The sequence below is a fragment of the Oncorhynchus keta genome, chromosome 2 (assembly GCF_023373465.1).
Source record: "Oncorhynchus keta strain PuntledgeMale-10-30-2019 chromosome 2, Oket_V2, whole genome shotgun sequence".
In the NCBI taxonomy this organism is placed as follows: domain Eukaryota; kingdom Metazoa; phylum Chordata; class Actinopteri; order Salmoniformes; family Salmonidae; genus Oncorhynchus; species Oncorhynchus keta.
Window position 1 is genome coordinate 51,685,640 of NC_068422.1, and position 16,243 is coordinate 51,701,882.

Below are 16,243 nucleotides of genomic sequence, written 5' to 3' on the forward strand. Positions count from 1 at the left end.
GCAGATCAGAGAATTGCGGGTCCAGATGTGTCCAAGTTGTCTGTCTGGGTATTTGACATTAGTCAAACGGCGTAATCAGTGAAATTATTATAGTGTTGATATTACAAATGACAAAGTAGATCAACTAAAGAAACTCCACAAAAATCCCTGCTCTTCACCCAAATAAACCAACTATAAAAATAAGTAAACAAACCATGCCATTAGGCTATAAAACATTGGAATAAAACATCACATAGCAAGAAAGCCATGTGCTCACTCCAAAGTTATTTGCTGAGAATAATCCTCATCAATATAGTCCATCAGGATAAAACAGGGCAGCACTCACCAAATGTTTCAAAGAGACAAATCAGAAATAATGCCCAGTTGCCTCTTGCAATAAAAGTAATATAAATGATTGTAAATTATATAATAAAGATGTAGCCTATCTATAATAGAAAATGGTAGATAGGCCTATCTGATAGATATTCCCGCTGTCTGATATACCTGCTGAGTATTTGTCTTGCGCTGGTCCAGGGAGCGAGGAGGAGAGGATGCTGAGAGGGCGCGATAAGTTTCCTATTTGTCTCAGGAACCGGCAGTTCCAGTTCCAGTCACAGTCTCTCTCTCTGTCCCACTATCTCTACAACCTCTATCACTCTCGTTATTACTCACTCCCCTCTTTCCCCCTCAACATCCCTCTCTGAGTTCATCTTCCTTTTCCTTTTACTCTACCTCTCTCTCTCTCTCTCTCTCTCTCTCTCTGGGAGTGCCCAGATGTCTACAGTGTTTTGAGGCTTCAGCTCTTGCTGCCTTTAGAATCTCACGCCTAATTGGTTCTAATCGGATTACCGTGGCTTTGTCTTCTCACTGTGAGTGGGACCATCTCGGTGTGTGTGTGTGTGTGTGTGTGTGTGTGTGTGTGTGTGTGTGTGTGTGTGTGTGTGTGTGTGTGTGTGTGTGTGTGTGTATGTGTGTGTATGTGTGCGTGCGCGCGTCAGGGGCCGACCCAGGTGGGAAACAACTCTCCCAGGTAGCCTATCTGAAAATTAAAATATTTTCCCCCTGCAGATTACTCTGCTGTTATACCAGTGGTTATTCCCTGACCATAAACACACACATACACACAGCCGGTGCACTTCTTTATTTGGTTGCTTCTATGTTGGGTTTGAGATTGTCTGCTCATTAGGTGGGTTACCGGGTCCACTTTACAAGGGGCTGGCATTTCACAACATTTACAAAGGCCATAATTTTGATTTTCTTCACAGCAAGGGGTCCCACGATTTATATAGCTTCTGCAGATAAACATATACCACAGGACCCTTTCAATTAGTTTTAAAGCGCATCTGGGACAACACGGCGCAGACGTCGGAGTCTCTATGGAGAGGCGAAATGAGGCTCCAAACTGCAGCTGAAATTTGGAAGAGGAGGGTGGGATTGGATCAACGCACATAAGATGCAGAGAAGCCTGTCTAATGATGGGTAATTGGGTCTGTAATATCATTACAGTCGGATAATGGCCAGTTACGGCCCGTGCGTTATTAAGAGCTTCCCTTGTGAACAGCATTTATGATATTAAAGGGGGATATAATGATATTTTGGTTATTAAATGTGTGTAATTAATTTATGCACTGCTGAAAATAAAATTGTTATTACAACTGCGGTGAAATGCGAGGACAAAATTGAAATCAAATAAATGTTGATACATTTATTCCAATAGTTGGTTTTTATGTTCTTACACTTACGGTGTGTTACACTTTTAGAATAAATCGTTCTATATTTAAGTGATAATGCCTGAGAAGCCGGTGTTTGGAGGATATATATTGGGCATTATCCCTTTTACAACGGGTTACCAATATGTTCATATAATGATTGAAATATTTGAATTAAAATCGTTATTTTGATGAATTTCTTCATACTATTTCATCCTTCCACAATTTATAGCCCCGAAACAAATATAAGGTTGCTACCCAAGCCGGCTGGTCGTTCGTTCTATTGGTTCGGTTGCCAGAGACGTGACCCAGTCGTTCAGTCTTTATGTTTTGTATCACACTCCGTAAGTGTGACCCAGTCATTCATTCCAAATGTTTCATTGCCATACTGGCTGGAAAGATTCTTATCCCTTGCTTGCTGGCTAGCCAACTACGGTTAATTTACAGTCTTGTCAAACAGTGCAGAAAGAACAGTGACATTTATTTGGATACATCCATAACAATGAGCTAATAAAGCACAATTTCTCCTGGCATAGAAAATGTGCTCTCTTGTTAGGACACTGTTGTTCAGAGGAGCTAGCCAACAATGTCTCAAATGTCGAAGAGACAGACTGTATGGTTTATACAAATCTCTGCTGTTGAAAACTAAATGTTAGTCAAAAAGAAATGTGAGTTAATGTCTAGAGGATTTTTATAGTGGAGATCAAGTTTATTACTTCCCTGCTTGGACTGATGAGACATTGCAGTCAGATGGAACAGGGAAAATAAGCATTTTAACGTCATAGATTTAGCCGGTGGTATCTTGTGGAATAGACACCGGCTGGAATGGCTTTTATCGAATTCAGGATTAGACCCAACCGTTGTATAAAGAATGCCAAAGAACCCTTCTGTGTGTGTGCATGTGTGTGTCATTAAGGACACTCTTTATCAAATTAAGTCTGTCAGTGTAAAAGCTACAGCTCTCTCTGTCACTCCACTGTTACCCACTTCAAGTGAAGAATTGAGATAAAGGATGATGACAGGAGGAGCAGTTTCTGAGCTTGTTTGTTTCGACTGATGACTTAAAGAATTATACTACGACTTTTGACCTAAGACTAAGTAGTAAGCCTATTGACTACCCACAAGCCGAAACACCACACGACACAGTTAGGCATTTCAACACCATGACCAGCGCCACTGAGGACACGCACTCTCTCTCTTTCTTCGATTGATGCCTCCCCTGGAACGGTTGTGAAAAATAGCCAATGATAGTTGTACAAGTCTGCTTATTGTTTGGAATTGGGCCACGTGTTTTTCTCGAGCTTAGTTTATACACAGGGAAAAATATGCTCCAAAATAAAAATCCTCAAGGACTATAAAGCAATCAATCAAAATAGTTTTTGGTGTATTTTGGACAAACCAATATACTGTATTTACCTCATGTATGCATACACGAAACAATCTCTGTATATTGTTATATCATTGATAGTACAATTTACATAATAGTTAATATGGGTTGTAAAGGTTGTAAAAGGCAGGTGTGATTTGAAGAGCCCCTGCGACCTGCTACTGCTCTGTGTGTAATAGAAAGAGGCTGAACTGATATAAAAGAAAAGCTATTATAAATCAAAATGTTCTACAAAGTATAAGTATGTCGTTGGGACTATAATATTAGAAAATTGGATTCTCACTGCAATTAGAAAAAATTAAATACAGTACACATGATTACACTTGAGAGATTTATTCCATCATTATGACATGCACAGTCAACATGACTGAGTGAGTGTACAAAAGTTGGCATGGAGCTATACATTTCTATCTACACTAACTGACAGGTACAGAGGTAGATCAGGTTTGATTTAGTCAGATATTACGATGTAGGAATATTTCTCCACAATCTTACCCTTGGCTTTAGAAAATGAAGTTGTTCAACAGCCTTAAAAAACAAACAGGAAAAATGTTGTAGATAGGAGAGCAGGTTGTAAGAGAGTGCGTAACTGGTGGCAGGGAAGTCAGGCGCAGGAGAGCAAAACTGGGTAATCAACGGAGCAGTTGTATTCATAAAACCACCGGAAACCAGAACAACAAACAAAATGGATACAAAACCTGTCGCGCACCAGAGAAAACGTGCACATGCACTTACAATAAACAATTCCGCACAAAGACATGGGGGGAACAGAGGTTTAAGTACACAACATGTAATGAGGGAATTGAGACTAGCGTTGTCGGCAATAAGACCGCCGAGTGCCGCCCGAACAAGGAGAGGATCCGACTTAGCCAGAAGTCGTGAGACAGGTACATTAGTATATGAGAGCATTTCAATTTACCACCCTACTGATACACCATGAAAAAGATAATCCAACAAAATAAATTAATTAATTAACTTTTGTTTCAATATTATTGTTCCAATAGCAGCACATATATTATTTTTTGAATATTGCCAAATCCAACCTTAACATGGCAATGGACAGTATAATACCTTAAATATCAATTGTAGTGCTAATACATGTGCTATTTTTCCCTGCAGAGTCAATCTCTGTTACAACTTCAATTACATGCAAAACGGCTGCATTCAAGTACATCCTGTAAACAACAAAACAAACAAATAAACAAAACAAAACATAGAAAATGTCTGGAATTCCACCAGTGGACATTAATAGCACCCCACGTCCCCCTAACCCAACTGCTACTACAGTAACTCAGGTTCCCCCTCTCCTCTCTTCCCTCTCTGTAATTTCTCTTGCTTCTCTCCTCCCCATCAGTCGAAGGTTTGTTTGAGCCTCAAGTTCCTCTCCTGCTCCATCAACCCACATGCCTCCTCCTCTGACTCACCCTCCTACAATCCTTTTTCCTCTCTTCCTCACAGGTATCAGTAATCAGATTTGAGTCTCCTCTCCCCTCCTCCGCCTTCCCCCACTCCCCTCTTCCCATTACCTGAGTCGCCAATGCCAGATCTCTCCATTTTTTTGTTAAATTGTTTTTAAAGCGACTTTGAGATTCAACTTTTAATGGAAATTTTTAATGCTATGTAAAATAAATGGATTATTATTATTATTATATGATTCAGCATGGTCGTGTTCATTAGGCACCAAACGGAGGAAAACTGGACTTGTGCAATAATATTTGTGTGTGTGTGTGTGTGTGTGTGTGTGTGTGTGTGTGTGTGTGTGTGTGTGTGTGTGTGTGTGTGTGTGTGTGTGTGTGTGTGTGTGTGTGTGTGTGTGTGTGTGTGTGTGTGTGTGTGTGTGTGCGTGTGTCTGTGTGTCTGTGTGTCTGTGTGGCGAGCACATGATGGAGCAGTGTCCAGTGACTGTCTGATGAAGAACGGTCTTACAGTAGTGAGTTAGGTTATAGGTCTACATCATGGGCTGAATAGAAGCACTCTACTGTCTTCAGAACTGGATAATAAAATAATAGAACAATAAATAATATTACTTGTTCAACTAATCGTTTTGAGATTATGCTGTGGGACTTAGTGGTTTAGTACGGTACCCTGCATCTCTGCTTCATTGCTCCAGACCAGCGCAAGGGGGAGTAAGAAAAAAACTCTAATGTGTCTCTAAATCAAATAAATTCAAATCAAATTGTATTTGTCACATTCACATGGTTAGCAGATGTTAATGAGAGTGTAGCGAAATGCTTGTGCTTCCAGCTCCGGCAATGCAGTAATAACCAACGAGTAAATCTAACCTAACAAATTCACAACAGCTACCTTATACACACAAGTGTAAAGGGATGAAGAATATGTACATAAAGACAAATGAATAGGCAAGATGCAGTAGATGGTATTGAGGACAGTATATACATATGAGATGAGTAATGTAGGGTATGTAAACATTATATTAATTGGCATTGTTTAAAGTGGCTAGTGATACATGTATTACATAAAGATGGCAAGATGCAGTAGGTGGTATAGAGTACATTTTATACATATGAGATGAGTAATGTAGGCTATGTAAACATTATATTAAGTGGCATTGTTTAACTTCTTGGATATAGGGGGAGCTATTTTAATTTTTGGCTGAAAAACGTTCCCGTTTTAAACAAGATATTTTGTCACGAAAAGATGCTCGACTATGCATATAATTGACATCTTTGGAAAGAAAACACTCTGACGTTTCCAAAACTGCAAAGATATTGTCTGTGAGTGCCACAGAACTGATGTTACAGGCGAAACCCAGATAAAAATCCAATCAGGAAGTGCTGCATTTTTTGAAACCGTCTCATGCCAATGACTCCTTATATGGCTGTGAAGGAGCTAGGAGTCAGCTTACGTTTTCCACGTTTTCCCCAAGGTGTCTGCAGCATTGTGATGTCTTTTTAGGCATTTCCATTGGAGAATGGCTGTAACAGACCATATAAGGCGAGTGGACGCATGGTGTCTTCTGGAGAAAAACTTGCGTGAAATACTGAGGTAGCCATTTTTACATTTGTTTCTTATGAGAAACCAACTGCCTCCACGGATATATTATCGAATACATATGTTAAAAACACCTTGAGGATGGATCCTAAACAACGTTTGCCGTGTTTCTGTCGATATTATGGAGCAAATTTTGAAAAAAAGTTTGGTGTTATAGTTTAAGTATTTTCAGTCGATTTCTCAGCCAAGCAGGATGAACAAATATATTATTTTTGGAAAAAAGGAACATTTGCTATCTAATTGGGAGTCTCCTGAGTGAAAGCATCTGAAGTTATTCAAAGGTAAATTATTTAATTTGGTTGCTTTTCTTATTTTTGTGAAACTGTTGACTGCAGCCAGCACAGTCTAGCATAGCATTATGCAATGCTAAACTTACACAAATGCTTGTCTAGCGTTGGCTGTAACGCATATTTTGAAAATCTGAGATGACAGTGTTGTTAACAAAAGGCTAAGCTTGTGTTTCAATATATTTATTTCATTTCATTTGCGATTTTCAAGAATAGGAAACGTTGCGTTATGGTAATGCGCTTTGAGGCTATGATTACGCTCCCCGATACGGGATTGCTCGTCGCTAGAGGTTAAAAGTGGCTAGCGATACATGTATTACATAAACTTCAGTTAGTGCTAAATACGGTTGCTGATTAGAACCAAAAAAATGGATCATATTACTCCAGTGCTATAGCCTTCCTACACTGGCTTCCTGTCAAGGCAAAGGCTGATTTCAAGGTTTTACTGCTAACCTTAATAATGGGAATTGATGGGAAATGATGTAAATATATCACTCGCCACTTTAAACAATGCTACCTTATATAATGTTACTTACCCTACATTATTCATCTCATATGCATACGTATATACTGTACTCTATATCATCGACTGCATCCTTATGTAATACATGTATCACTAGCCAGTTTAACTATGCCACTTTGTTTACTTTGTCTACATACTCATCTCATATGTATATACTGTACTCGATACCATCTACTGTATGCTGCCCTGTACCATCACTCATTCATATATCCTTATGTACATATTCTTTATCCCCTTACACTGTGTATAAGACAGTAGTTTTGGAATTGTTAGTTAGATTACTTGTTGGTTATCACTGCATTGTCGGAACTAGAAGCACAAGCATTTCGCTACACTCGCATTAACGTATGTGACAAATACAATTTGATTTGATTTGATTTGAACCTACAAAGCATTACATGGGCTTGCTCCTACCTATCTCTCTGATTTGGTCCTGCCGTATATACCTACACGTATGCTACGGTCACAAGACGCAGGCCTCCTAATTGTCCCTAGAATTTCTAAGCAAACAGCTGGAGGCAGGGCTTTCTCCTATAGAGCTCCATTTTTATGGAATGGTCTGCCTACCAAAGTGAGAGACGCAAACTCAGTCTCAACCTTTAAGTCTTTACTGAAGACTCATCTTTTCAGTGGGTCATATGATTGAGTCTAGTCTGGCTCAGGAGTGTGAAGGTGAACGGAATGTCTCTAGAGCAACTAACTGCCCTTGCTGTCTCTGCCTGGCCGGTTCCCCTCTTTCCACTGGGATTCTCTGCCTCTAACCCTATTACAGGGGCTGAGTCACTGGCTTACTGGTTCTCTTTCATGACGTCCCTAGGAGGGACGTTGAGTCACTGATGTGATCGTCCTGTCTGGGTTGCCCCCCTTGGGTTGTGCCGTGGCGGAGATCTTTGTGGGCTATACTCGGCCTTCTCTCAGGATGGTTGAAGATATCCCTCTAGCGGTGTGGGGGCTGTGCTTTGGCAAAGTGGGTGGAGTTATATCCTTCCTGTTTGGCCCTGTCCGGGGGTATCATCGGATGGGGCCACAGTGTCACCTGACCCCTCCTGTCTCAGCCTCCAGTATTTATACTGCAGTAGTTTATGTGTCGGGGGCTAGGGTCAGTTTGTTATATCTGGAGTACTTCTCCTGTCTTATCCAGTGTCCAGTGTGAATTTAAGTATGCTCTCTCTAAATCTATCTTTCTCTCTTTCTTTCTCTCTCTCGGAGGACCTGAGCCCTAGGACCATGCCTCAGGACTACCTTGCATGATGACTCCTTGCTGTCCCCAGTCCACCTGGCCGTGCTGCTGCTCCAGGTTCAATTGTTCTGCCTGTGATTATTATTATTTCACTATGCTGGTCATTTATGAACATTTGAACATCTTGGCCATGTTCTGTTATAATATCCACCCGGCACGGCCAGAAGAGGAGATGAGACAGGAAATAGTCACCAGTGCCACGAGTTGACCATTCTTTCACCATGCGCGTTCACAGGGGAAGGACCTGCGTTCCACCGGTCATCTGAAGTCATTCTAATTGGAACGTTATTCAAGATGTATGAAAACAACAATCTAAAGATTGATTCATTACATCGTTTGACATGTTTCTACTGACTGTTGTGGAACTTTTTGTCACACCCTGACCATAGTTTGCTTTGTATGTTTCTATGTTTTGGTTGGTCAGGGTGTGATCTGAGTGGGCATTCTATGTTGGATGTCTTGTTTGTCTATTTCTATGTCTGCCCTGATATGGTTCTCAATCAGAGGCAGGTGATAGTCATTGTCTCTGATTGGGAACCATATTTAGGTAGCCTGGGTTTCACTGTGTGTTTGTGGGTGTTTGTTCCTGTCTTTGTGTTTGCACCAGATGGGACTGTTTTAGGTATTCTCACGTTTGTTGTTTTTGTTAGTTATCTCATGTATAGTTCCTTCATTAAAGAACATGAATAACCACCACGCTGCATTTTGGTCTGCCTCTACTTCACCTAAAGAAAACCGTTACACTTTTGGACATTTCGTCACGTTATAGTGGACGCGCTTTATGACTTTGGAATTGTTTAACAAACGCGCTACCCAAAGTAGCTAATTGGACATAAATAACGGACATTTTCAAACAAATCAAGCATTTATTGTAGACCTGGGATTCCTAGGACTGCATTCTGATGAAGTTCATCAAGGGTAAGGAAACATTTATCATGTACAGTGCCTTGCGAAAGTATTCGGCCCCCTTGAACTTTGCGACCTTTTGCCACATTTAAGGCTTCAAACATAAAGATATAAAACTGTATATTTTTGTGAAGAATCAACAACAAGTGGGACACAATCATGAAGTGGAACGACATTTATTGGATATTTCAAACTTTTTTAACAAAAAAAATTGGGCGTGCAAAATTATTCAGCCCCCTTAAGTTAATACTTTGTAGCGCCACCTTTTGCTGCGATTACAGCTGTAAGTCGCTTGGGGTATGTCTATCAGTTTTGCACATCGAGAGACTGAATTTTTTTCCCATTCCTCCTTGCAAAACAGCTCGAGCTCAGTGAGGTTGGATGGAGAGCATTTGTGAACAGCAGTTTTCAGTTCTTTCCACAGATTCTCGATTGGATTCAGGTCTGGACTTTGACTTGGCCATTCTAACACCTGGATATGTTTATTTTGAAACATTCCATTATGTTTGAAGCCTGAAATGTGGCAAAAGGTCGCAAAGTTCAAGGGGTCCGAAAACTTTCGCAAGGCACTGTATTTCCTCGTTTCTGTTGACTCCAACCTGGCAGCTAATTTGGCTTCTGTTCTGAGCGCCGTCTCAAATTATTGCATGTGTTGCTTTTTCTGTAAACTTTAAAAAAAATCTGACACAGCGGTTGCATTAAGGAGAGGTATATCTATAATTCCATGTGTATAACGTGTATTATCATCTACATTTATGATGAGTATTTCTGTTGAAACGATGTGGCTATACAAAATCACTTAATGTTTTTGGAACTAGTGAATCTAATATGCCAATGTAAACTTTCTCAAACAAAACATGCATGTATTGTGTACCATGAAGTCCTATGAGTATCATCTGATGAAGATAATTCAAGGTTAGTGATTCATTTTATCTCTATTTTCTCTACTGCTTTTTGTGAATGCTATATTTCGCTGGAAAATGGCTGTGCTTATTGTGGTTTGGAGACCTAACATAATCGTTTGTAGTGCTTTCGCTGAAAAGCCTATTTGAAATCGGACACTTTGGTGGGATTAACAACAAGATTAACTTTAAAATGATATAAAACACATGTATGTGTTAGGAATTGTAATTATGAGTTTTCTGTAGTTTGAATTTGGCACCTTTTATTTTCACTGGTAGTTGTCATATCGATCCCATTACCGGGATTGCAGCCATAACAAGTTAAGAAGCCCTCCTGTTCTCCACTCATTACCTGTATTAACTGCACCAGTTTGAACTCGTTACCTGTATAAATGACCCCTATCCACACACTCAATCAAACAGACTCCAACCTCTCCACAATCGCCAAGACCAGAGCGCTGTGTAAGGACATCAGGGTTAAAATTGTAGACCTGCACAAGGCTGGGATGGGCTACAGGACAATAGGCAAGCAGCTTGTTGAGAAGGCAACAACTGTTTAGGCGCAATTATTAGAAAATGGAAGAAGTTCAAGATGATGGTCAATCACCCTCGGTCTGTGGCTCCATGCAAGATCTCACCTCGTGGGGCATCAATGATCATGAAGGTGAAGGATCAGCCCAGAACTACATGCCAGGGACTGGTCAATGACCTGAAGAGAGCTGGAGCCACAGTCTCAAAGAAAACCATTAGTAACACACTACGCCATCATGGATTAAAATCCTGCAGCGCACGCAAGGTTCCCTGATCAAACCAGAGCATGTCCAAGCCCGTCTAAAGTTTGCCAATGACCATCTGGATGATCCAGAGGAGGAATGGGATAAGGTCATGTGGTCTGATGAGACAAAAATAAAGCTTTTTGGTCTAAACTCCACTCGCCGTGTTTGGAGGAAGAAGAAGGATGAGTACAACCCCAAGAACACCATCCCAACCGTGATGCATGGAGTTGGAAACATCATTCTTTGGGGATGCTTTTCTGCAAAGGGGACAGGACGACTGCACCGTATTGAGGGGAGGATGGATGGGGCCATGTATCGCGAGATCTTGGCCAACATCCTCCTTCCCTCAGTAAGAGCATTGAAGATGGGTCGTGGCTGGGTCTTCCAGCATGACAACGACCCGAAACACACAGCCAGGGCAACTAAGGAGTGGCTCCGTAAGAAGCATCTCAAGGTCCTGGAGTGGCCTAGCCAGTCTCCAGACCTGAACCCAATAGAACATCTTTGGAGGGAGCTGAAAGTCCGGATTGGCCAGCGACAGCCCTGAAACCTGAAGGATCTGGAGAAGGTATGTATGGAGGAGTGGGCCAAAACCCCTGCTGCAGTGTGTGCAAACCTGGTCAAGAACTACAGGAAACGCATGATATCTGTAATTGCAAACAAAGGTTTCTGAACCAAATATTAAGTTCTGTTTTTCTGATGTATCAAATACTTCTTGTAACGTCGTTCTTCGTTTGTCGAAAGAGAGTCGGACCGAAATGCAGCGTGGTGGTTACTCATGACTTTAATGGAAAAAGTAACACATGAAATAACTATACAAAATACAAAACAACAAACGGAACGTGAAACCTAATTACAGCCTATCTGGTGAAACTACACAGAGACAGGAACAATCACCCACGAAATACACAGTGAAACCCCGGCTACCTAAATACGGTTCCCAATCAGAGACAACGAGAATCACCTGACTCTGATTGAGAACCGCCTCAGCAGCCACCCCTACTCAGCCGCAATCCCAAATACTACAAACCCCAATACGAAAATACAATATATAAACCCATGTCACACCCTGGCCTGACCAAATATATATATAACGAAAAAACAAAATACAATGACCAAGGCGTGACACTTCTGTCATGCAATAAAATTCCAATTAATTGCTTCAAAATCATACAATGTGATTGTCTGGATTTTTGTTTTAGATTCCGTCTCTCACAGTTGAACCTAGTACCTATGATAAAAATGCTTTGTAAATAGGAAAACCTGCAAAATCGTTAGTGTATAAAATACTTGTTCTCCCCACTGTATGTGGTTTCCAGTTTACATAGAATCCAATAAAGTTTGTTCAGGGCCATCGATGTGTCTGCTTGGGGGGAATATATGCGGCTGTGATTATAATCGAAGAGAATTCTCTTGGTAGATAATGCGGTCGACATTTGATTGTGAGGAATTCTAATTCAGGTGAACAGAAGGACTGACAATGAATGGACTGACAATGAATGGGCGACATAAACCAGATTTTCCTGCGCTTTTCGATGAAACGCACGTTCTGTTATAGTCACAGCCGTGATTTAACCAGTTTTATAAACGTCTGAGTGTTTTCTATCCACACATACTAATCATATGCATATACTAAAGTCCTGTCATGAGCAGCAGGGCACTGAAATGTTGCGCGATTTTTAACAGAATGTTTGAAAAAGTAGGGGGTAGGAGTAACAGGCTAAATGAACAGAGATTCTGGTCATGGTGCTTACAGTATGTTGTTACAACATAAACCAAGTGAGGACAATCGGCTATTTGCTGTATATTTATGGCCTGTTGTAACCTGAATGTCACACCTTTCCAGAACTTCTCACCCACTCCAAACTCCACCCTTAACACAGTTACCATTCAAAAACGAGCCGTTAATCTAAATAAAATGATGGGCTATTAGCAGGAAAAAATATATTGGTCATATTGTTCATGTCTCCCGAGTGGTGGTGCAGTCGTCTAAGGCACTGCATGTCAGTGCAAGAGGCATCACTACAGTCCCTCGTTCGAATCCAGGCTGGATCAAATTTGACTGTGATTGGGAGTCCCATAGGGCGGTACACAATTGTCCTGGTTAGGGGAGGGTTTGGCAGGCCGGGTTGTCCTTGTCCAAAAAATTTGCATGGTGGGATTTTGGTTTCTCTCCCTCTAAAAACAAATAAATATTATTTATTCAGATTACAAGCTCTCACTTTATTTGTTATTTGAAAACAAAATAAACTTCAAAATATTGTTATTTTTAAACAAATTGATTATTATAATGAATTCATTTAAAATGATATACAGTAAAATAGATCAGATCAGATTTGCCCTAACATAATATGTACATATTAATTTTGAATCCTCCAATCCTCTAAATTGTATCAATGGCGGAGAATCACCTCAATAAAAAAAACATTTTTAGATATACTGTAGATCTACCGTAGACAACATGCAACACTAGTGTTGAGTAATGTTCTGTTAAAAGTTTTGTAGGTCTTATTTATTTAAAAAGCATTTTGAAGTTGGAAGCAATAGGATTTTAACCAGCTCGGGAGTTTTATTCCTCTGCTGGTAGCGTGACTACAGCTCAAGCTCATTACCATAACGCACAATGCGCAAAAATATTCCTAAAAATATTTAACCTCCACACATTAACAAGTAAAATAGCTCAAATGAAAGATAAACAAGTTGTTTATCTAGCCAGCAAGTCAGATTTCTAAAATGTTTTACGGCGAAAACATAGCACATATTTATGTCAAACCACCACCGCAGACATAGCTCATTAGCATAGCCAAGTAGGAAAAAATATGCAATCAACAAACGTAGGATTAAAAGAAAAATCATTTCACTAACCTTTTGAAATCTTCATCAGATGACAGTAATATAACATGTTACACAGTACATTCATTTTTTTTCAATAATATGCTATATATATCCATAAATCTCTGTTTACAATGATGCATCGTTCAAAAAATGCTACCCAAATGTCCTGAGAAATGACGATAGCCCCGGCAGATAACGTCAGCTAACAAGGAATACACATCATAAACTTTGACTAAATATGCATGTTTTACATATGTATAGCAAGATACACTTCTTCTAAATGCAATTGCATTGTTACATTTAATTTTAACGTTACATTTTGCGTTCACTAGACTATAATATGGAGTCGGCGCTCCCACAGTAGCATAATGACTCCTCTATCTTGGAGTTGACAGAAACCCAAAATGAATACATTAAATATTCCCTTACCTTTGTTATTCTTCCATCAAACGACCTGTAAGGGATTATACTCACCAAATTAGCGTTCAGTTTTCAAGTCTGCGTCTTTCGGTTCTCAAAATAGCCTGATTTTGGTAAAAATGTAGTCAAAATTGAAGTGGTTGCGCACCAAAACTTCGAAAGTATATATAATATGTCGAGTAAACTTGTCAAACTAACTTCATAATCAAGCTTTAACATGTTATAAAGGTGTACAGCAATTTTGAGAACAAACAGAAACACAAGCACTGTTCAATCGATCTTGGAAAAGAGAGAGGACTTGACCATTGCGCACAGGTTTTTTTGAGTGACTGAGAGCTTACCGCATGCTCAATCTCTCGCAAGCGGGCGATTCTCACAATGAGAAGTCCCATTGAAAGCTGAGATCACGCTGAACACGTGGAGACTGTTCCGGGTGCTGTGACTGTTTGTGAAGGGTGTTTGCGATGAGGTCAAAGGTGACCCAACTTTTCAGATGAGAAGAGATATTTTGGGAAAATGCAGATTTTGAGAGTTCTGCTATACATAGAGACATAATTTAAACAGTTTTAAAAGCTTTAGTGTTTTCTATTCGATAATATTTTTTATTTGCATATATTAGCAACTTTTGACAAAAATGTATCATGTTTTATATGGGTACCCAAATCCTGGTTAAGCAATAGCCACCCGAGTGTGGTCAACTATTTCGGCACCATTTCGCACTGGTCTGATCGCACAGGGACTGGTCTTGATAAATCGACGAGATTTTTAATTTCAATAAATCTCCGTTTGGGTATTGGGTAGACTACAATTAGGGTGTGAAAATGTTATGCTCTTAGTACTGTAAGTACTGTAACTTAGTACTGTAAGTCCCGACTGTCAAGTTGGACAAAGGCATATTTTCCTAATGGAAACACCATAATATTATTCAAAATAATTAAGCCGCATTTATTAAAATCAGTCCCATATACGTACAATGTTCTTACAAAAACAAAACCTTCTCTACTACAGCCAATATTGAAGACTATCAAATGCTTCTCAAATATGCCCTCTAGTGGTCAAACTAACACTAACGAGCATTAATGGCAACAGTAGCTGACAAGTAATTAAGTGTCATAGAATTCTGCGGAAGCCCACAAGGTGTGCTGCAGTATGACACAACTTTTACAGGAAGAACCACTGTATTTCTTAACTAGGCAAGTCAGTTAAGAACAAATTCCTATTTGCAATGACAGTGGGTTAACTGCCTTGTTCAGGGGAAGAACGACAGATTTTCACGTTGTCAGCTCGGGGAGTCGATCTTGCAACCTTTCAGTTACTAATCCAACACTTGAACCACTATGCTACCTGTCACCCCATGGATTACAGTCAGCATCCACACTGAGCTAAAGACAAGAGCTGCCGCATTCAAGGAGCAGGACTCTAACCCGCAAGCTTATAAAAAATCTGCTATTCCCTCTGACAAACAATCAAACAGGTCAAGCATCAATACAGGACTAAAACTGTACTACACTTCCTCTGATGCTCGTCAGATGTGGCAGAGCTTGCAAACCATTACAGACTACAAGGGGAAGCACAGCCTAGAGCTGCCCAGTGACACGAGCCAACCAGACAAGCTAAACTACTTCTATGCTCGCTTCGAGGAAAACAACAATGGAATATGCATGAGAGCGCCAGCTCTTCGGGAAGACTGTGTGATCACACTCTCCGCTGCCGATGTGAGTAAGACATTTAAACAGGTCAATATTCACAAGGCCAAATGGCCAGACAGATTACCAGGACGTGTACTGCGAGCATGTGCTGACCAACTGGCAATTGTCTTCACTGATATTTTCAACCTCTCTCTGTCCGAATCTGTAATACCAACATATTTTAAGCAGACCACCATAAGTCCCCTAAGCTAGGATATGCACATAATTGGTAGATGTGGATATAAAATACTCTAAAGTTTCTAAAACTGTTAAAATAATGTCTGTGAGTATAACAGAACTGATATGGCAGGCGAAACCCCAAGGACAAACCATCCCCCCCAAAAAATTCAGCCTACCTCTGTTTCCAATGGCTTTCATGTTTATTATGAAGCTAAGTCCTCCCAGATTGCAGTTCCTAGGGCTTGCACTAGATGTCAACAGTCTTGAGTTTCAGGCTGGTTTTTGGAAAAATGAGCTAGAAGTTGTAGTTTTTTGAAGTGGCTCCCATTTTGGCTGTAGTGTTTCCATGCTCGTGGATGAAGCGCATACTTTGTTATTTGTCTCCGGTAAATGAACATA